This window comes from Lathyrus oleraceus, chromosome 6, assembly GCF_024323335.1.
Source record: "Lathyrus oleraceus cultivar Zhongwan6 chromosome 6, CAAS_Psat_ZW6_1.0, whole genome shotgun sequence".
Lineage (NCBI taxonomy): Eukaryota > Viridiplantae > Streptophyta > Magnoliopsida > Fabales > Fabaceae > Lathyrus > Lathyrus oleraceus.
In genome coordinates this window covers 425,537,240-425,549,459 of record NC_066584.1, presented here as the reverse complement: position 1 = coordinate 425,549,459, position 12,220 = coordinate 425,537,240, and the positions used below count along the sequence as shown (strand labels likewise).

Sequence of the window (12,220 nt, the reverse complement as noted above, 5' to 3'; positions counted from 1 at the left end):
GGTTGGGTGAACGGGTCTGCGGATTGCAAAACTCAAATCTGATACCCGAACGAAAATTATACGGGTTGTTATGGGTTGGGTTGGGAATATCCGTAAATTAATGGATTAGAGTAATTTATGAATTGATTCGATTTGGATCAGCGGGTTCGTGAGTCGATCTACACCCATGAACACCCTAGAAGACATCATTGATTATTGGTTCACATGGCAATTAGAAATAGAAAGAGAAAAGTAGCAAGGTTACACATGGCAATAAGAGGGCCAACATGGAGAAAATAGTTGAAACAAGGGGATGGGCTTGAATATCAGGGAAAGCCTTGCACATGCAAATACAGATGATATATTTTCTATTGGGCCTCAAAGGGGGAATCTTAATAATTTGGACCAACTTGGCCTAAAAAAGATGAGAGCACAAGGGTCAATTGCACCTACATGTAACCCAAAAGACACCAATATCCCTAATACTGAAAACACTCGATTCTCTATCGAAGGAAATAGAAATGGTGATAAAGGGAATGTGAATGATGAGCATGGCGGAACGATGGCAGAAGATCCTAAGTCAGAGATGGAGGTTGTTAAGGAGACCCAAAGTCAATGTTAAGGGCTACATAATTATTCACAAAAGTCAAGTCAAAGTTTTTATATGGAATTGTAGAGGAGTCGCGAACAAAGATTTTATTCGAGTTTGTCGTCAATACATCTGAGAGACACACCCTGATTTGTTTGTGGTTGTGGAAACTATAACTGATATGGGATTCGAATAAAGTCAATGTCACAATAGTAGAACATTACTTTCAATACCTCATTCTACAAATTGCATATTACAATTCCTTTGCACCATTTTCTTCCAGGTTCCTTTAACTCAAATCATGAAGTCCAACGGAACTAATGTCAATACCATCAACTATTATCTTTCCACCCGCTGGCTCCACTAGACGAAATAAAGCACCAATAAGAGTGGTCTTGCCACTTCCCGTGCGACCAACTATACCAATTTTGTGTCCTCCTTCAAATGTACATGTGATCCCGCGGAGTACTAGTGGAGCATCAGGCCTATACCGTATCTGTTTTGATATCAAGAAACAAATCATGTGTTTCAATTCAAACTCTCCCATTTCCAAGATGACATTATGGAAGAACTTTCAAAATAATAATAAATAATCACCTGTAGTTCCTTTATTTCTACTCTACCAACAACTGGCCAGTTCAACGGAGGACGGTTTCCTTCGATTAGCTCTGGAGCCTCACTTGGTACATGCATATATTGGTTCAATCTCTCCACTGATATTATATAATTTGCTATATTGCATTGGTATTGAATTGAAAATACTAAGGAAGCATTAAGTGAAAGACCGTATGAGAGAGCCATGCCAATAACTCCTGAAATAACATCATTTGTTGAAATTTTAATACCTCCATAAGACAAAGCAGTTAAAGGGACATTCTAAATACAGTAGTAGAAGTTATCTCACCGGAGGAGAATGTTCCGGTTGGAAGTACAACCATACAAAGTGCAGCAGATGCAAGAACAACTGCACTCACTGTTTCTAACCGCTAAATCAACCACTCATTTGCCGCAAAACTATGAAAGAAAGGAGCAGCATTGACTCAATCTCAGAGTGCTGACTTTAGGATTGTCAACATTAGCAGCCATCCACGAGTTTTGCAATATCTGACCAATCACAAATATAAGGTGAAATAGAGAAGCGATCAAGAAGTATGCGTATCCTTTGTTCTGACTCAAATACTGTAAGTATGGCTTAAGGCCATGGTCTCCTATCTCTCTCTCTTCTTGCTTAATCAATTGATCGCCTTTTGGTGCTTCGAACTCCTTTTCCTTCTCCACATGTGTTTTTCTTATCTCTTTAGCAGAACTTGAATGTCTTTCAGAAGAAGTAACATCCATAAGCCCCTCAGAACCAGCAATTTCTCTGTGAGCATTGACAAGATCCTGAAAATCTTTGCATGATGTTAACAAATCATGATAAGTAGCAGCCTGTAGGATTTCTCCATCTGACATCAACTGTACCGCAAAATTTGAATGCATAATTTTCAGTTAGCCGAAGATTAAATAACAACTGCTAATTTGAACGCATAACAGAATTTACAACTATTGATTACACGCAGAAAAAGAAAAGAAAAGCAAATAACAATGAGATAAACATAATCAGTGATTTAAGATGTATAAAATTACCAAAACAAAATCAAATGCTGGAAGAAAGTCAACTTGATGAGTTACAAGCAAGACCGTCTTCTCAGCAAGTCCTTCCATAATGTATTCCTGTCAAGTTAATAGCGTCATAATCATAAAACTATTTTATAAAAAGTGTGTGCGCGCATGCGTGTAGGAAGGAAGCATTTGAAATATTTACAATAGTTGAACACAGTATGAGAAGAAAGGATGTTGACCTTACATTAAACAAATTTGTGGCAGTATGTGCATCAACAGCACTGAATGGATCGTCCAAGAGATATATATCAGCATCCTGATAAAGAGCGCGAGCAAGTTGAATTCGCTGCTTCTGACCACCACTCAAGTTAACCCCTCTCTCTCCTATTTCAGTGAGATCACCATGGGGAAGCAACTCAAGGTCTTTCTCTAGTGACGACCTCTGAAGTGTTTTCTGATATTTTTGAGCATCCATAGGTGATCCAAACAATATGTTATCCCTTATTGAACCTGTCTGTATCCATGCTGTTTGAGACACATACGCAAACTTCCCATAAACATCAATCTGTAATTCAGAAAAGATAACAAATACCTCTTAATATTAATTGTCAAATGAATGACAGAAAGTTATAATTATTGAAAGTATGACAAAGTTATAATGGTAATGCGATGAAAGTTATAATTATTGAAAGTATGACAGAGTTTATATAACTAAAAAAAGGAACAAAATCTTACTTTCCCATGAGTGTTAGGAACTTCTCTGAGAATTGCTGCTAAGAGAGATGATTTCCCTGAGCCAACCTCTCCACAAATTGCGACCTTTTGTCCAGGGCTAACTTCCAAATTTATATTTCTCAAAGTTGACTTTGACACATTACTATCTTCCCATGAAAATTCAGCAGACTTGATTGTATTTGATCCCCTCCTATTACCATCAGAATACCTATTCCCAACACTTTCACTCTGCAGTTCAGGTGCCTCGAGGAATTTTAGAACCCGAGTGAATGCAACTTTTGCCTGAATGACCACCCCAATAACATCGGGAATGGATCTAATCGGTTCTTGAACAAGGCGTAAAGTTGCCACGAAAGTGAAAACATTATTCGCATGCAAAGGAACGTTAAGAAAATAACATGCTCCAAATGTAACAGCAGACACCAAAACAGGTGATGACCAAAAGAGAAATGCGTTGTATGCCTTTCTCAATTGCACTGCTGACAACCATTTAAGCTCCTCATTTCTTAATCCTTCTATAGAATTCTTAAAGCTGGTTTCCCATGCATACAACTTCAGTACTTTCATGTTAACAAGAGCCTCAGAAGTAGCCTTCAATCTTGCATCTTGTGCCACCATTAGCTTGCTTTGAAACTTGTGTTGTAACTTTGCAACTGGTGTATTGCAAAGTACAGTGATAACTATCACTACCAAGGAGGCAATTGTAGCTAGCCCAACGGCACGGAAAAGTATTACTAATGAGATACATAGCTGAAAGCTAGTAGTCCATGTTTGGTGAAACCAAAACGGAAACTCTCCGATTCTATAAGCATCCACAGTCACATAATTCATTATGTCACCGCTAGAGTGCATCAATCTAGCAGAATTGGATAACCTCAGTTGCTTTTTATAAACGGCTGCAGTTAGCAGCGACCTAACTTTGAGACCGATGAGTCTCGAGCGGAAGTACCACTGCCTTTGTGACAGGGATTCTATAATTTTTATTACGAAAAGTGCTATAGCCAATACAAAACCTTCGTATTGAAACTCTCATAACCCTCGGCAACTAATATAAAGGAATTCAAAAGCATAGGTCCAGAAGACATTGCAAGTACCTTAAGCAATGCAAAGAATCCAGAAATCAAAATTTCTCTCGAATGACATAAAACCATTGTCTTCAAAACAGATGGTTGTGAGGATGGATCCTTCTGTTTCTGGTTGTTCAATATGTCAAGAAACAGCAAATAACAACTTTCTGCTCTATCTTCCTCCCTCAACATCGGCACATCTTCGTCCTGAAGTGTTTTCCCTTTACCACTTTTCATCAAAGAATTCAGCCACCAAAATGAAATCCTACTGAAGAATCCAGCTTTCGCAAATAGCGTCACGCGGCTAACCGAATCGTCTTTATTCAAGTCACCGTTTAAAGGAGCGTAAAGGCTTTCATTGATTTCTCTGTCAGTGTCGCTACACTTAGATTCCTTATATGTGCATAATAGCAATAAAATTGCCCCAGGAAAAGATAGAACATCCACTCCTACTTTGAAGGACAAGTGCATACTAACGATTACATAAAACAAGGATAAAGCAAAGTTTATACCAGAAACTAAGAAGATTAGAATAGAAAAAAACCTTAACCATGCTCTTGGAATTTGTTTAAACTTAAGACTTAATGTTAAACCAACTAACATCCATGTTAACCCCTGAAACAATTCCAGCAACCACAAATCAAGAGGCGATGCAGTTTGGTTTTTCCTCAACTTCTCTTCTAAAATCCAAATGCCATAAAACAAATGGACCAACCCAATAACACCATTGGTTATGGCAGAAACCTGTTGCAGAGTTGAATATCTTTGCCTATGTATAATACCCTGATATGGTTTTAATGACAACTTGTGGATCATCATTACAAATAGGAGCACGATGACAATCTTGTTAATGCTTGGACTCAATGGACTTCAAGTCAAGCTAAACAAGTGTTCTTAGGTGTTCCTGCTAACAATGCTGCTGCTACAAGTGGTGCTTTTATTCCTTCTGAAGTTTTGATCTCTCAAGTTCTTCCTGCTATTAAGAGTTCTCCTAAATATGGCGGAGTCATGATTTGGAAGAGATTCAATGATGCACAAAGTGGATACAGTAATGCTATTAAGGGCAGTCTTTAATTAACTACATAAATCTATAGTCCTTATTATGTATTTAGAATAAGCAGCACATTCAAGTAGGTTTTCTTACTAGGTGCTATGTGATCAGGAATCACTTTGTTTATGAAGTCTCACCTATCATTGGGAGTGTCTTTGCAAATTTAAAATGAGAATTTATATAATCTATACCGATATATTAAAGGAGATGTAGCATCTGGTGAATTGGTCAAGGAAGTTTATCTAAAGTTCCAAAGCATTGTACAATAGTGTCAAACTGCCCATACCTCAACTACAATTGAATTCTTTTGCATCATTTTCTTCTACCTAGGATCCAGTGTTTGTCCAAATTTAATAATACATGTTACATCTACTTTTATTTGCCGTTTTTGGCTTTTCGCCAATCCTACAAAACCTAGAAACATTTTCAGCTTTAATGAGACTCTGCAGATTGAAAATGAGACCAGTATTCTTTGACAAGCTTCCCGAACAACGATCCTTCTCTCTTCATCAACTTCATCGGGTCATCATACTCTACCAGTTTTCCTGAAAATTCAATTGCACGTTTTATTTTCTTAGAACAAAATAATGAAAGGATCAATTCTCTCTCCAAAACATTGCTAAATTTTCAAATGTGCTAAATCAACAAGAGTAATTAATATGCTACTTACCATCACTGATGGAAAGAACCTTTGTGCAATCCATCACGGTCGGTATCCTGTGAGCTACCGTGATTACCGTACAATCTGCAAATTCAGTCCTAATAGTTTTCTGCAGAATCAAGTCAGTTGCATTATCAATTGACGCGGTTGCTTCATCGAGCACCAATACCCGACTTCTCCTCAGCAAAGCACGGCCCAAACAGAACAATTGTCGTTGTCCCATGCTCCAATTGGCCCCATCTTCAACAACTGTATAACAATTTGTTACTAAACATTGGTATCAAGAACTACTGTTTGGATACAACAACAACAACCAAGCCTTATCCCACTAAACATTTATGATAGCAATGCTTATCATAAAGTGCTTATGTATGAGCTATTTCTACAACAAAAGAAAAAATAGACTCAAACTGTTGTCATAGAAGCTATTAGTGGTTTTCATAGACATCCCAATAAGCTATTTTCATGAGCTCTTCCAGACATTATCACAAGTTTTTATGATAGCAGTTAAGTACAAATAAACCTATCCAATCAGAACACTAGACAGGAATTGATCACTGCAAAGTTGTGTTAGCAAAACATGAAAATGTACCTGATGAGTCTAAACCACCTTCTTTCTCTTGGACAGCCTCTTGCAACTGACACTTGCCAAGAACCTTTGTAAACAAATCACAATTAGTCCACATTAATTATTGGAACTTGGAAATAGAGATAATTAACTTAGCAGGTAATAATACTACCTCCCATATCTCTTGATCAGAATTTTGAAATAAGGGATCCAAATTGTATCTGACTGTTCCATTAAATAGAGTAGGATCCTGAGGTATAATGCCAAAGCGCGACCTCAAATCATGAAGTCCAATAGAACAAATGTCAATGCCATCAACAATGATTTTTCCACCTGCTGGCTCGACTAGACGAAATAAAGCACCAATAAGAGTGGTCTTGCCGCTTCCTGTTCGACCAACTATACCAATTTTGTGTCCTCCTTCGAATGTGCATGTAATTCCGCGGAGTACTAGTGGTGTATCATGCCTGTACCGTATCTGTTCCGATATCATGAAACAAATCACGTGTTTCAGTTTAAGCTCACATTTTGAAGAGAACATTATGCAAATGAGTTTCAAAATAATAGCAAATACCTTGAGTTCCTTTATTTCTACTTTACCAACAACTGGCCAATTCACCGGAGGGCGATTTCCTTCTATTACTTCAGGAGCCTCACTTGGTACATGCATATATTGGTTTAGCCTCTCCACTGATATTATGTAATTTGCTATATTGCATTGATTTTGAATTGAAAATACTAAGGAAGCATTAAGGGAAAGGCCATAAGAGAGAGCCATGCCAATAAATCCTGAAATAGCATCATATGCTAAAATTTTACTACTTGCATAAAACACAACTATGGTTAAGAAAACAATAAAAGGGAAATTCTAAAGGCACTAATAGAAGAAGTCTCACCAGAGGAAAATGTTCCGGGTGGAAGTACAACTATACACAGTGCGGCAGATGCAAGAACAACAGCACTGACTGTTTCTAACCGTTGAATCAACCACTCATTTGCAGCAAAACTATGAAAGAAAGGAGTAGCATTGATATCGATTAGATCAAGGTTCTTTGCGAAAAAACGATCTTCCTCTTCAAAAGCCCTTATTGTCACAGCTCCGGCAACTGATTCAGCAAGATGGTTAGCTACAAAGGATTTTGTTGTGCCATTCATCCGCATCAGTTCTTTTGCTGAAGCAAAGTAGTATCTCTGTATGGAGAAAAAAAAAATTCAACGAGCCCATTTTTAATTTATGAAAGATAATTATAACGTATTAATGTAAAAACAGAACACCAAATCATCACTGCAATTTAATTCAAAGAATTTGTTCATTACCTGCAACCGCAGTGTAAAATAGAGCATTGGTATGGAGACAAACAAGACTTGCCAAGTTACTACTGCTAAAACAGTTAGACTAGCATAACAATTGCAAGTAGCTCCCACGGCGAAAAGAAGACCACATGGAACATCGAGATCAACAATGCTGAGATCAGAAGAGACCTAAACAAAGAAGTAATAGTCAAAGCATAAGTATTTCCCATTCATTGCGTTAACTTAGATGAAAAAATGGAAAGAGAAAGGACTGTTTAATATTCTTACCCTACTAAGTATCCGTCCCAAAGGTGTGGAATCATAAAACGACATAGGTGCACGAAAAAGGGAGTTAAGTAGCTGTAAAAATAAAGACTTTGAAGATTGAAGGCCCAAAGCAACTGGAAAAAGACTTCTCAGCAATAAGAACACTGTTGAAGTAACTCCAATCAACAAGTAAACTAGAATCAATCTCAAAGTGCTGACTTTAGGATTGTCAACATTAGCAGCCATCCACGAGTTTTGCAATATTTGACCAATCACAAATATAAGATGACAAATAGAAGCCGCGGAGAAGTATATGTATCCATTGTTCTGATTCAGGTACGTTAAGTAAGGCTTAAACCCCTGGTCTCCAGTTTCTCTCTCTTCTTGCTTAATCAATTGATCTCCTTCTGGTGCTTCAAATTTATTTTCCTTCTCCACATATGTTTTTCTTATCTCTTTGGCAGAATTTGAATTTCTTTCAGAAGAAGTAACATCCACAAGCCGGTCAGAACCAGCAGTCTCTTTGTGAGCACTCACAAGGTCCTGAAAATCTTTGCTTGAGGTCAACAAATGGTGATACGAAGCAGCTTGTAGGATTTTGCCGTCTGACATCAACTGTACCGCGAAATCATTGTATCCATGCATAATTTTCAGTCAGCCAAAGATTATGAAATAATGTTCTAATTTTGAGTTAGAACAATGACAAACATAATCATTGCTTCAATGATGTATAAAATTACCAAAACAAAGTCAAATGCTGGAAGGAAGTCAACTTGATGAGTCACAAGCAAAACTGTCTTCCCAGCAAGTCCTTCCATAATGTATTCCTGTCCAGTTAATTGTGTCATAAGCATAACCAACTACAGTACTTAAAGTGTGTATGTGCGCGCCCGCGTGCTGTATTATGAACACAGTATGTAAAGAAGTGAATTTATCATTACATTAAACAAATTTGAGGCAGTTTGTGCATCAACAGCACTGAATGGATCATCCAAGAGATATATATCAGCATTCTGATAAAGAGCACGAGCAAGTTGAACTCGTTACTTCTGACCACCACTTAAGTTAACCCCTCTCTCTCCTATTTCAGTGAGATCACCATGAGGAAACAGCTCAAGATCTTTCACTAGTGAAGACCTATGAAGAGTTTTCTGATATTTTTGAACATCCATAGGTGATCCAAACAATATATTATCCCTTATTGAACCTGTCTGTATCCATGCTGTTTGAGAAACATACGCAAACTTCCCATAAACATCAATCTGTATTCCAGAAAAAATAATCCAATACCTTTTACTATTAGCACTCAAATGTACAAAAAGTCGAATTTACATGCCAAGTGATATAAGGGTTATAAATAATGAAAGTATGCAAACGTTTATACAATTAAAAAAAAGCAAAATCTTACTTTCCCTTGAGTGATAGGAACTTCTCTGAGAATTGCTGCTAAGAGAGTTGATTTGCCTGAGCCAACCTCACCACAAATCGCGACCTTTTGTCCAGGTCTTACTTCCAAATTAACATTTCTCAATGTTGGATTTGATAAGTTATTATTTTCCCATGAAAACTCAGCAGAGTTGATTGAAATTGAGCCCCTTGTATTGTCTTCTGAACACCTCTTCCCAATATTTTCACTCTGCAGTTCGGGTGCCTCCAAGAATTTTAAAATCCGAGCGAAAGCAACTTTTGCCTGAATAACCACCCCAATAACGTCAGGGATAGTTCTAATTGGATCTTGAACAAGGCGTAAAGTTGCCACGAAAGTGAAAACATTATTCGCATGCAAAGGAACGTTAAGAAAATAACATGCTCCGAACGTAGCAGCAGAGACCATAACCGGTGACGACCAAAAGAGAAATGTGTTGTATGCCTTTCTCAATTGCACTGCAGACAACCATTTGAGTTCCTCATTCCGTAATCCTTCTATAGAGTTTTTAAAACTGGTTTCCCATGCATACAACTTCAGTACCTTCATATTCACAAGAGCCTCAGAAATAGCCTTCAATCTCTCATCTTGTGCAACCATTAATTTGCTTTGAAACTTGTGTTGTAACTTTGCAAGTGGTGTATTGCAAAGTACTGTGATAACTATCACAACCAAGGATGCAAGTGTAGCTAGCCCAACTGCACGGAAAAGTATTACCAACGAGATACATAGTTGGAAGCTTGTTGTCCATGTTTGGTGAAACCAGTAAGGAAATTCTCCGATTCTATAAGCATCCACGGTTACATAATTCATTATCTCACCACTAGAGTGCGCCAATCTCGCAGAATTGGACAACCTCAATTGTTTTTTATAGATTGCAGCTGTAAGCAGCGACTTAGCTTTGAGACCGATGAGTCTCGAGCGGAAATACCACTGCCTTTGTGATAGAGATTCTATAATTTTTATAAAGAAAAGTGATATGGCCAACACAAAACCTTGATATTTGAAACTCTCATAACCCTCAGCAACTAATATAAAGGAATTGAGAAGCAAAGGTCCAGAAGAAAGTGCAAGTACCTTGAGCATTGCAAAGAATCCTGACATCAAAATTTCTTTCCAATGGCATAAAACCATTGTCTTCAAAACAGATGGTTGTGAGGATGGATCCTTCTGATTTTGCTTGTTTAATTGCTCTAGAAACATCGAATAACAACTTTCTGCTCTATCTTCCTCCCTCAACATCGGCACATCTTCGTCCTGAAGTGTTTTCTCTTTCCCACTTTTCATCAAAGAATTCAGCCACCAAAATGAAATCCTACTGAAGAATCCAGCTTTCGCAAATAGTGTCACGCGGCTAACGGAATCGTCTTTATTCGACTCACCATTTAAAGGAGCGTAAAGGCTTTCATTGATTTCTCTGTCAGTGTCACTACACTTAGATTCCTTATATGTGCATAATAGCAATAAAATTGCCCCAGGAAAAGATAGAACATCCACTCCTTCTTTGAAGGACAAGTGCATACTAACGATTACATAAAACAAGGATAAAGCACAGTTTATAGCAGAAACTAAGAAGATTAGAATAGAAAAAAACCTTAACCATGCTCTTGGAATTTGTTTAAACTTAAGACTTAATGTTAAACCAACTAACAACCATGTTAATCCCTGAAACAATTCCAGCAACCACAAATCAAGAGGCAATGCCGTTTGGTTTTTCGTCAACTTGTCTTCTAAAATCCAAATGCCATAAAACAAATGCACCAACCCAAGGACACCATTGGTTATGGCAGAAACTAGTTGCAGAGTTGAATATCTTTCCCTATGTATAAGACTCTGACATGGTTTTAATGATGACTTGTGGATGATGATTACAAATAGCAGCACGATGAGAAAAAACACATGAAAGCAAGATATTAAGAAATGGTTGATGCATGTGGAAGGATCAATGAGAAACTTAACATCATAAATACTACAAGACGCACTCCAAAATCCGGCCATTTTCTTTCTCTTCTCTCTGTTCCTTCAAAATCTGTATGAAAAACATCACACTTCACTTCTAGAAAGAAAAAAAAGTTTGGTGTCCGAAACAGACAACCCTCACTTTAATTAATTTCTTATTTTTTTTTTCAATTATTGATGTGTCAGTGTCGAGTTATTATTATCCGTACTCTTGATGGTGAATAAGCAAACCTGTAATAAATAATAGATGATGCTTGAAATTATAGATAACTAAAAGAGAAGAAGAATGTTAAATGATTTAAACTCGTTGTTTTGTCTTACAAATAGATTCTGATTTAATTAATGTTGTCTTACAAATAGAAGAATGGTAGGATGACATTAAATTTCACACCAATATTCTACACTGTATCTTATCATGATGTATTTAATTATGTACAAGTACGCATTTCAAGGTACAAATACAATATTAAAAAATATAAAGTTGAGTATTTTATACGGTGTAGTGTTATACTTTGGTGTCAAATTAGCATTCCACGGTAATATATTGTATGAAAATATTTTCCGCTCAATATGTCATTCCTTATTTCCTTTTTTACTTTTGGTTAAGAAGTGTCATATATCATGATTCAAAATTTGACCATCTCGATGAAAGAGAAAAATAAAGGTAGAAGTTGATTGATGAATGGTGGACCATGGATTGGACACATGAGTTATAACTTCTGAGGTTGAGTTATAATTATAAAAAATTAAAAAAAATTGTCTTTTATAAATATGTACTTTTGATTCTATTTCATTGAAATTGTCAATTCTTAAAGGTCCATTTTCATCTCAAAACACTTATGATATGATTTTTACACTCATATTATACTAAAAAAAACCAACGTGGAACTATACTACCAACACCACTACAACTCCATGCTGAAACATGTGAAAGCTTGAACATGTGAATACCACTCATCACATGACAGTGTTATGGAGCTCCAAGATTCTTTATACTGAACCAAGATTCTTCAATGCTTCATC

The 12,220-nt window shown here is 36.9% G+C and overlaps 2 pseudogenes; both read right to left on the bottom strand.

Annotated features, from left to right (window-relative positions):
• Positions 1 to 857: 857 nt before the first annotated feature.
• LOC127096052 (ABC transporter C family member 10-like) lies at positions 858 to 4,788 on the bottom strand (annotated as a pseudogene).
• Positions 4,789 to 5,315: 527 nt separating this feature from the next.
• LOC127093132 (ABC transporter C family member 10-like) lies at positions 5,316 to 11,399 on the bottom strand (annotated as a pseudogene).
• Positions 11,400 to 12,220: the final 821 nt, after the last annotated feature.